Below are 10106 nucleotides of genomic sequence, written 5' to 3' on the forward strand. Positions count from 1 at the left end.
GCTGCATGTGGAAGGGGCGAGGAGCTTGTTCAGGTAGCTGGGTAGCTTGCCCAGAAAGTATTTGAGGGTGAGACAGGAAAGGTGAACTTTGCGCCTAGACTCTAGTGATGACCAATTTAGTTCTTTGAGCATTTCGCAGTGATGTGTGTTGTAGTTGCATTGGAGAACAAAACGACAAATTGAATTGTAGAGGGTGTCAAGTTTGCTAAGGTGGGTTTGAGGTGCCGAGCCATATACTATGTCTCCATAGTCAATAATTGGCATTAGCATCTGCTGTGCGATATGCTTTCTGACCAGGAGACTTAGGGAGGATTTGTTCCTGTAAAGTACCATTAGTTTGGCATAGGTCTTGGTTGCCAGGGTATCAATGTACATCCCGAATGTTAAGTGGGAGTCAAACCATAAGCCCAGGTATTTAAAATTAGTGACAGGTGTTAGGGTGGTGTTAGCGTTGGTTCTAATCAGTAGCTCAGTCACTGGAAGCTTTACAAATTTAGTCTTGGTCCCAAATACCATTGTTACAGTCTTGTCAGTGTTTAAAAACAGTTTGTTTTGGGAAATCCAGTTTTCGAGTCTCAAAAAGTCAGACTGAAGTATGTGTTGAAGGTCAGAGAGGCTATGGCTGTGTGCATATAGGATTGTGTCATCTACATACATGTGTATTGAGGCTTCCTTACAAGCTGTGGGAAGATCATTAATGAACACTGAGAGGAGTAGGGGCCCCAGAACAGAGCCTTGCGGGACACCACAGGTGATATCCAGGGGGTTGGAGTTAGAGCCTGAGATGGACACATGTTGGGATCTTCCTGATAGGTAGGACTGAAACCAGTTTAAAGCATGCTTCCCTATTCCAGAGCTCTGGAGTTTGTTAAGTAGGATAGCATGATCAACTGTATCAAAAGCCTTTGCAAAATCTAGGAATACTGCACCAGTGAGTTGTCCCCGTTCCATTCCACACTGGATTTCATTGCAAACTTTTAGCAGGGTAGTTACGGTGGAGTGTTTGGGACGAAACCCAGACTGGAATTGGCTAGGGAAATTTGTCTTGGTGTAGAACTCGCTTAATTGGGAGTGGACACATTTTTCCATGACTTTGGATAGAATTGGAAGAACTGAGATTGGTCTGTAGTTTGAGACAGTGTTTTTGTCCCCACTTTTGAAGATTGGGACAACTCTGGCAGTTTTCCAGGTCTTAGGGATATGGCCTGCAGACAGGATAGAGTTGACTATTGAAGCAATTCGTTTGGCAATGGCTGGGGCACCAAGTCGTAGGTACCTAGATTATAGCAAGTCAGGTCCCCATTGTTTTAGTTTAAGGAGCGCTTGTGTAATCTCCTCTTCAGATACTGGGCCAAATTGAAAATTGTGGGCAGTGTTGGGAGGGGTGGGGCTATGTGGGCACTCCCAGGATGAGATTCAGGTTTGTGGTTTGGGCTGCGTTTCGCTAATAAGTTAGTGGCACACCCCACAAAGTAGTGAGCGTAGTGTTGAGGATCGTGTGTGTGGAGCATAAACTGCCCACACAGGGGTTGGAAGTGACTCTGGCTCTGATGGTGATGTGATCCTTGGTGTCCAACTGGTCCAAATGTTAGTAATCTTATTGGTTGCATAGGTGAAGGTGATGAAGATTGTAATCACTCTGTGAGCAACAGGCATCCATGGCATTGTGCCTCACTGACCCAACTTTTAGCACTGGTTCTCCTTCAAGTATTATATTGTAAACCAAGTGTGCCTCTGACTTGCCTAGATATTCTATACTTGATAGTGGAGAAGGAGTGGCTCAGTGAGTAAAGACACTGATTCTGTGAACAACTGACCTGGTTCAATTCCTGGTGTCAGCTCCTTGTGACCTTGGACAAGTCACATTATGTCCCTGTGCCAGAAACATAGATTGTAAGCTTGTCTGGGCAGGGACTGTGTCTGTAAAAATTCCTACATACGGCGTATATACTGTGATTGTGAATGCGTATATACTGTGATTGTCAATGCGTATATACTGTGATTGTCAATGCGTATATACTGTGATTGTGAATGCGTATATACTGTGATTGTAAATGCGTATATACTGTGATTGTGAATGCGTATATACTGTGATTGTCAATGCGTATATACTGTGATTGTGAATGCGTATATACTGTGATTGTCAATGCGTATATACTGTGATTGTGAATGCGTATATACTGTGATTGTGAATGCGTATATACTGTGATTGTGAATGCGTATATACTGTGATTGTGAATGCGTATATACTGTGATTGTGAAGCACTTTCATTGGGAGAAAAGCGCTACATGAAATAAAATTATTATAGTAAAATTAAAAAACACACACACACTAACAGTAGCTAATGCCTCGTCATTTGTAATTAGCATCAGTGTATGGCCCTGGTAAGTAAGTGGGGGAGAGGCAAGAACATTTTAACCTCCGAAACAACAGCATCACAGAATGTTACACAACAGAAAACTGTTAAAATGTCAGAATATAATAATGAAGAATCTGTTGTTAATGCTTGCGGCACTGTCGGGGGCGGCACTGTCGGGGGCGGCACTGTCGGGGGCAACAGAGATAGTTAAGGCAGTGGGAGAAGTAGTACAGCATCTTCTAGAATGGTGCTTAGGCCAGCAGGAGCAGCGAGTACATTGACATCTTTAAGCCACGGCAGCCGGTTTCCCTGTGTTTCTTCTAAAGCCGGAGTTTTTGGTTCATGGAGGGTGAGGATGTGGGTGCAGTCACGTGTCATAAAGCTACATGGCAAATAAATGAGAAGGGTACAAGCAGTACCAAAGTTGTGAGGAGAGCTGGCTAAATTCCTGGTAGCCGATCACATGACCAGGGTTATGGGGGTGATGATGAAGGTCATCATCAAGATGATGAGATGGGGCTGCTCCAGCACGAGGCACTACTACTAGCAGTGGGAGGCATGGATGTGGGGGAAAGGGGTTATCATCATTTGGCAACAACTTAAGTCTAATAATCCAATACATCCAGCACTGTTAGAGAAGCTTTCGATATGGTGCACATTTACTGTATCATCACTCACACAAAAGGAATGCTGGGAAAATGCTTGCAGCTGATATGCTGACCTTTAGCTTTATAGAGACACAGGCTTTAGGGAGGTCCTACATTATGCTAAGCCTCACTGGAAAATAATTTGTTTAATACCTCTACTTTTTCCTTATCTCAAATAATCAGCCTGCCCATCTCACACTGAAAGGGTCCTATATTTTCATTTCTTATTTTTTTGTTATTGAGGTACTTTAAGAACTTTTTAGGGTTGATCTTACTTTCTATTGCAATTCTTTTTTCAGTATCCATTTTTGCTAATTTGATTGCCCTTTTGCAACTTTTGTTACATTCCTTATAATTCTGATATGATGCCTCAGTTCCTTCTGACTTTAAGGGGCCTATTCACTAAACAGTGATAAAATCAGGGCATTGCCGATCGACTTTGCATTGTTGCATTGTTTGCAAGGTTGTGGGAGGAGTTAACCCCTTCATTACGATAGCCTTGTAACCGCTATGATAATGAAGGGGTTAACACCTCCCGCTAACCACCCGGTAGGCCTGACCACCCAGCCTGGGCCAAGTATCCCCTTCACCCAATCCCTCTACCCCCAACATAGTCAATGGGCAACCTAAAAAAAGCACCAAAACTACAAATTGAAATCAAACCAAGCACCAAAACGACACAACAATTAAACCAATCACCAAAACGACACAACAATTAAATTAACCAATCACAAAAACTACACAATTAAATAAACCAATCTCCAAAAGAAACACAAGTAAAAATAATCAACAAAAATACATAAGAATTAAAATAAACAAGCCCCCAAAAAAACATAAGAATTAAAAAAAACAATTGATACCCGGATTGATACCAGAGGCTGGCGGAGACCCCCAGAGACCCCTGGACATGGAGACCCCCAGATCTCCAGCCCGTGGTTACCTGGGGGTTTCCGGGTGTCTCCGGGAGTCCCCGCGGGTCACTAGGGGGTCCCCGCCGGCCTCCAGTATCAATCCTGTGCAGTAAAAATAAAAGAAAATGCTTATATGCATCTTGCAATATCTTTGCAGCGGCCTTTAGCTAACGCCAAAATATTGCAAGATTTTAAAGTTCGATATGCTGATCACTGCTTAGTATTGTATTGTATGTCCTTATTTGTACAGCGCCATTAATGTACATAGCGCTTCACAGTAGTAATACACGTGGTAATCATATAAATAACAAAAAATAAATAGATATAAATGATAGGTCATGGGAATAAATGCTTCAGACAAACGTAACATTTAGGAAGCGGAGTACCTGCTCCGAGGAGCTTACAATCTAATTGGTATGTAGGAGAAACGTACAGAAACAGTAGGAGGTCATTTTAGTAAGTGCTTCTGCAGGGGGTCAAGCTTTATGTATCGTGTCTAGTAATATCTACTGTGCTACTCTTATGCTTCTTTAAGCAAGTGTGTCTTAAGGTGGGTCTTAAAGGTGGATAGAGTGGGTGCAAGTCGGATATCGAGGGGAAGGGCATTCCAGAGGTGTGGGGCAGTCAGTGAGAAAGGTTTAAGGCGGGAGAGGGCTTTAGATACAAAGGGGGTAGAGAGCAGACATCCTTGAGCAGAACGCAAGAATCGGGATGGTGCATAGCGAGAAATGAATAGCAATTGCTGGCAAAAAAAAGTCATTTTGGCCTTTGTTTGACATCTCGTATAAGTTTTTGTGGTCAGTGATAAAGGTCGTTAAAAAGCCGTTATAGCGCGAAACTGCACTCTTATTACTGCTTAGTGAATAGCAAAGCAGGCAGTATCGCTCTAGAAGGACATTTATAGTACTATACACCAATTATCACTGTTTAGTGAATAGGCCCCTAAGAATCTAAACGCCTGCCTCTTCTTTCCATTTCCTCCCCTACCTGTTTATTTAGCCCCATTGGTTTTGACTTATTTCTTTTATACTTATTACCCAAAGGTATACACTGATGAATGTGCTTTTCTAACAATGTTTTAAAGGCTGCCCATTTATCTTCTACATTTTTCCCTGCAAAAACATCATCCCATTGTATTACTTGTAAATTAGACCACAGTTTATTAAAATCTGCCTTTCTAACGTTTAAAGTCTGTATTGAACCCAAGTAATCCGGTTTTTGATCATTTATTTCAAATGAGACCATGTTATGATCACTGTTACCCAAATGTTCAAGGACTTGAGTACTGTATTTGTTATTACTTCTACATTGTTTGATACTACCAAATCCAGTATTGCCCCACTGGTGGTTGGTTCCTCAATAATTTGGGTCATGTCATTGTCTTTAAGCACCCCCAAAAACCTGTTTCCTTATGTTGTAATGCTAATCTCATTGCCCCGTCTATATCTGGCTAATCAAAATCCCCCATTATGCAAACATGACCCAGTTTTGATGCCTTCTCCATTTGCAAAAGTATTTTAGCTTCCTCAATCTCACAGATATTTGGTGGTTTATAGCATATTCCCACAAACATTCTCTTTATACTTTTACCTCCACTGCTAATATCTATCCACAAGGTCTCTACATTTTCATCATTCCCTTCATAAACATCTTCCCTTATAATAGGTTTTAGATCTGGTTTAACATATAAACATACTCCACCTATTCTTCTATTTGCCCGATACTTCCGAAAAAAGGGAATAACCCTCAAAATGAACTGTCCAGTCATGAGTTTCATCCCACCATGTCTCAGTAATGCCTATGATATCATACTGCTCCCTTGCAGCTATTAATTAAAGCTCCCCCATTTTATCTGCTAGGCTTCTTGCATTAGCATGCATTTCAGTTTTTTCTAGCCTGTACTTTTATCTTATCTGCTCCTGCCTTTCTGCGCCAATTGAATTTAGTCTTTAGATGTTTTCTAGTATTATCTGTATTTACTATGGGTGTCTCACTTCTTGTCAAACTCGCACTTGCCCTCATTCTACCTCCATGACCCCTTGCCATTTCCCCATCCCCATCTATTCTATTTAGTTTGTTATCTGTTTCTTGTCCCTCCCTCTCCATCATAGTTTAAAATCTCCTCCAACCTTCTTAACATTCTCCCCCTAGCACAGAAGATCCCTCTTTATTGAGGCTAAATTAATCCCTTACGTAAAGATTGCAAAGATAGGAATCTTTGTTCCCATGCAGCAAGTGAGGGTAATGATAATGCTGAATTGGTAAGGCAATGCTGGACTGGCTAAGAAACTGATCAATGATGTTTCCAGCCTAATGGCCAGAAGTCACCACCTGGTACCCACCTCCATACCAGTGTTGACACCCCCCTCCCCCCCCCCCCCCCCACACTCTAAGAGCCTGGGGGTACTCAGGAGGAAGGTGATGGAGGACGTTGACCCTGTGTGCCTCTCTCTCACATTTGCCTTTGCCATTCATGCATTGTGGGATGATACCTCAACATGTTGTCTCTACCCTCAGCCATACACTCACCTCTGCTGTTTCCTTACAGAATAGACATTATTTTAAACAATGACCATAAGTAAGGCTTCAATTATTTCCCATTCTCAGTCCCTGACCCTTCCTCTGTTCTTACCCCCAGTTGTTGCTGTGATAGTTGTCATTAGCAACCCCCCAAAATTAAGAAAATAGGCCATATAAATTCCCTAAAAGCTTACCAATTTGGTAGCATTATTAACCGTTTGGGGCTTTGCAAAAAATTTGGTAAAACAATCCATTTGGGTGGGGGGGGGGGGGGAGAAACACAATACGTTGCGACTGTATTTCACATAGTTCTGCACATTTCTAGTGCAGAAATACTACAATTATTGTAATTAAACAATGCAAGTCAGGTGGTTGATGTGAATAAACTACTACTTTAAAAAACAAAAGGACTGTCACGAAGGAAGAAAAAGTCTAGCACTCATTTTATTGCTTCTTCAAAATTAAATGTTTTCCTGGAGTCCATCATGCTATTGGTTATCTATAGGGTATATGGCAAAACATGTTTACATCTTCAACACAACCTATTGTTAAATAACATAAAACTATTTCCTATCAATCGCACAACCCCCCCCCCCCCCCCCCCCCAGTGGGAGAAACACATCTTCTGCTACCTAGAGTGTGGTGGAGACCAGGACAGGCTTAGGTTCATTATCTGAGCTTTTTCTCAGGGTGCTTAGCGCCTGCAGCAGTAGTGGGCTCCAGGGTGTTCAGAGATCAGACCCCACTACTGCACACTTCTTCCCTCCTGCCCAGGGACTGACACTTAGACAGGAGTATGATGAACAAGGGTCTTTCTTGGCAATTACTGCAGACCTTCTTCATACAGAGGTGCAGGGTCTCAGAGGCTACAGGCCTTGGATGATGCTTGCCCCAGATATTACAGGGCATCTTATGGTCTAATCAGATGTTCCCCCAGCCCCAGGGGCTGAAGGTGGGCACGCTCATCCTACTGCTCTCTTCCTCATCCAGAGCAGGACTGAGTAAATTTGGCACTGCCCCTCATCAGGAAGCAGAAGGGACAGGCTCATCATCTATACCTATCCCTGATAGGCTTACACAGGCCATGAGTCACCACCTTACATCTGTCCATCAGAGAGGAGCATGAAGGGGGTTCACAAGCCCACCGAATTAACCTCCTACAGGCTGCAGCTAGCAGGACTTACATAACAGGGAGGGGATAGACAGGCAGAAAAAACATACCCTGTTACTTATCATTATTACATCCTATCAACCAAGATCACCGTATTTTTGCCTCCAGTCCTTTCTACCTCTCATTTACTATTCCACTTTGGTTTTGCAAAGCAAGCACAGCATCTTTTTGTTGCTGTAATGTAAATATTCTTTATTTATTTGGAGCTATTTATAGTTTCAGATTTATGAATGCCACATCAGTTTTAACAGATCATATTATCTATCACCTGCGTTAAAGAGCGCGCAACAGCCAATATGTAAATGGCTGCAGTTGGAAGATATTATAAGATATATTTCATGTTGTCATTTTATACTGTCTTGTTGACACGAGCAATTACTTTTCTTTTCCAGTGAATGTGTTTCTAAAGTCTATTCTAAGTCACTAAAAATGTATTTTCACTTGTGTACACAAAGACAGATAACATTACCATGAAAAGCTGTTCTATATATGATCTAACTTATGGCAAAGATTTGGGGAAATTGGCATCAACTAGATGTACTCACTAGAGTCTGTGGGGCCTATTCTATTAGCTTCGATGTTATCACTGCCAGATGGAACGTTTTGTCAGGACCCTTCCTCATGGTCTGACGTTTGTGTTATCACGGTATCAGAAAGAGTTATCGTAAATCAGAAACCGTGAGGTAGGAAAATGCCAATACCGATCGGGATAGCAGTGTCCTTATCTCAAACTTTTTCTAAGCTCTGCTGCTGCGATGTGTCCGCCGTCTGTAAGAGCTGCACAGAGAGAGCTGCATCTCCATGTACAGCTCTTACAGGCGATCTCCCTGCACAGAGCGAGCTGCATCTCCCTGCACAGAGAGAGCTGCATCTCCCTGCACAGCTCTTACAGGCGATCTCCCTGCACAGAGAGAGCTACATCTCCCTGCACAGCTCTTACAGGCGATCTCCCTGCACAGAGAGTTGCATTTCCCTGCACAGCTCTTACAGGCGATCTCCCTGCACAGAGCGAGCTGCATCTCCCTGCACAGAGAGAGCTGCATCTCCATGTACAGCTCTTACAGGCGATCTCCCTGCACAGAGCGAGCTGCATCTCCCTGCACAGAGAGAGCTGCATCTCCCTGCACAGCTCTTACAGGCGATCTCCTTGCACAGAGAGAGCTACATCTCCCTGCACAGCTCTTAAAGGCAATCTCCCTGCACAGAGAGAGCTACATCTCCCTGCACAGCTCTTACAGGCGATCTCCCTGCACAGAGCGAGCTCCATCTCCCTGCACAGAGAGAGCTGCATCTCCCTGCACAGAGAGAGCTCCATCTCCCTGCACAGAGAAAGCTCCATCTCCATGTACAGCTCTTACAGGCGATCTCCCTGCACAGAGCGAGCTGCATCTCCCTGCACAGAGAGAGCTGCATCTCCATGTACAGCTCTTACAGGCGATCTCCCTGCACAGAGCGAGCTGCATCTCCCTGCACAGAGAGAGCTGCATCTCCCTGCACAGCTCTTACAGGCGATCTCCTTGCACAGAGAGAGCTACATCTCCCTGCACAGCTCTTAAAGGCAATCTCCCTGCACAGAGAGAGCTACATCTCCCTGCACAGCTCTTACAGGCGATCTCCCTGCACAGAGCGAGCTCCATCTCCCTGCACAGAGAGAGCTGCATCTCCCTGCACAGAGAGAGCTCCATCTCCCTGCACAGAGAAAGCTCCATCTCCATGTACAGCTCTTACAGGCGATCTCCCTGCACAGAGCGAGCTGCATCTCCCTGCACAGAGAGAGCTGCATCTCCCTGCACAGCTCTTACAGGTGATCTCCCTGCACAGAGAGAGCTGCATCACCCTGCACAGCTCTTACAGGCAATCTCCCTGCACAGAGAGAGCTGCATCTCCATGTACAGCTCTTACAGGCGATCTCCCTGCACAGAGCGAGCTGCATCTCCCTGCACAGAGAGAGCTGCATCTCCCTGCACAGCTCTTACAGGCGATCTCCTTGCACAGAGAGAGCTACATCTCCCTGCACAGCTCTCACAGGCGATCTCCCTGCACAGAGAGAAGCTGCATCTCCCTGCACAGCTCTTACAGGCGATCTCCCTGCACAGAGAGAGCTGCATCTCCCTGCACAGCTCTTACATGCAATATCCCTCCACAGAGAGTGCTAACAGGCACAATAAAGCCGGTATATATAGTATGTATATATCTAACAGTCCAACAAGAAAGTCTCTTATCTGTTTCTGTTGTTGTAGCTGTAGGCTATTGCAGTCCAATCGCTCACAGGAATAACAGTCTGGTCCTTCCTCTGTCAGCATAGTTGTATGCTCAGGAAAACTCTGGTCTGTCCTAACCCTGTCCATACTCCTTGAGAAAGGGCGAACTCGCCCGAAACATGTGGGAGGAGGTCTTTTTTGTTATGTTCTAGTATCTGTTTTATGTAGATTTAATAAATTGATTTTATAACCTACCTGGTGAGTCTGTCATCCCAAGGAGCAGCGCTGATATCGAT

This window comes from Ascaphus truei, chromosome 19 (genome assembly GCF_040206685.1).
Source record: "Ascaphus truei isolate aAscTru1 chromosome 19, aAscTru1.hap1, whole genome shotgun sequence".
NCBI classification, from domain to species: domain Eukaryota; kingdom Metazoa; phylum Chordata; class Amphibia; order Anura; family Ascaphidae; genus Ascaphus; species Ascaphus truei.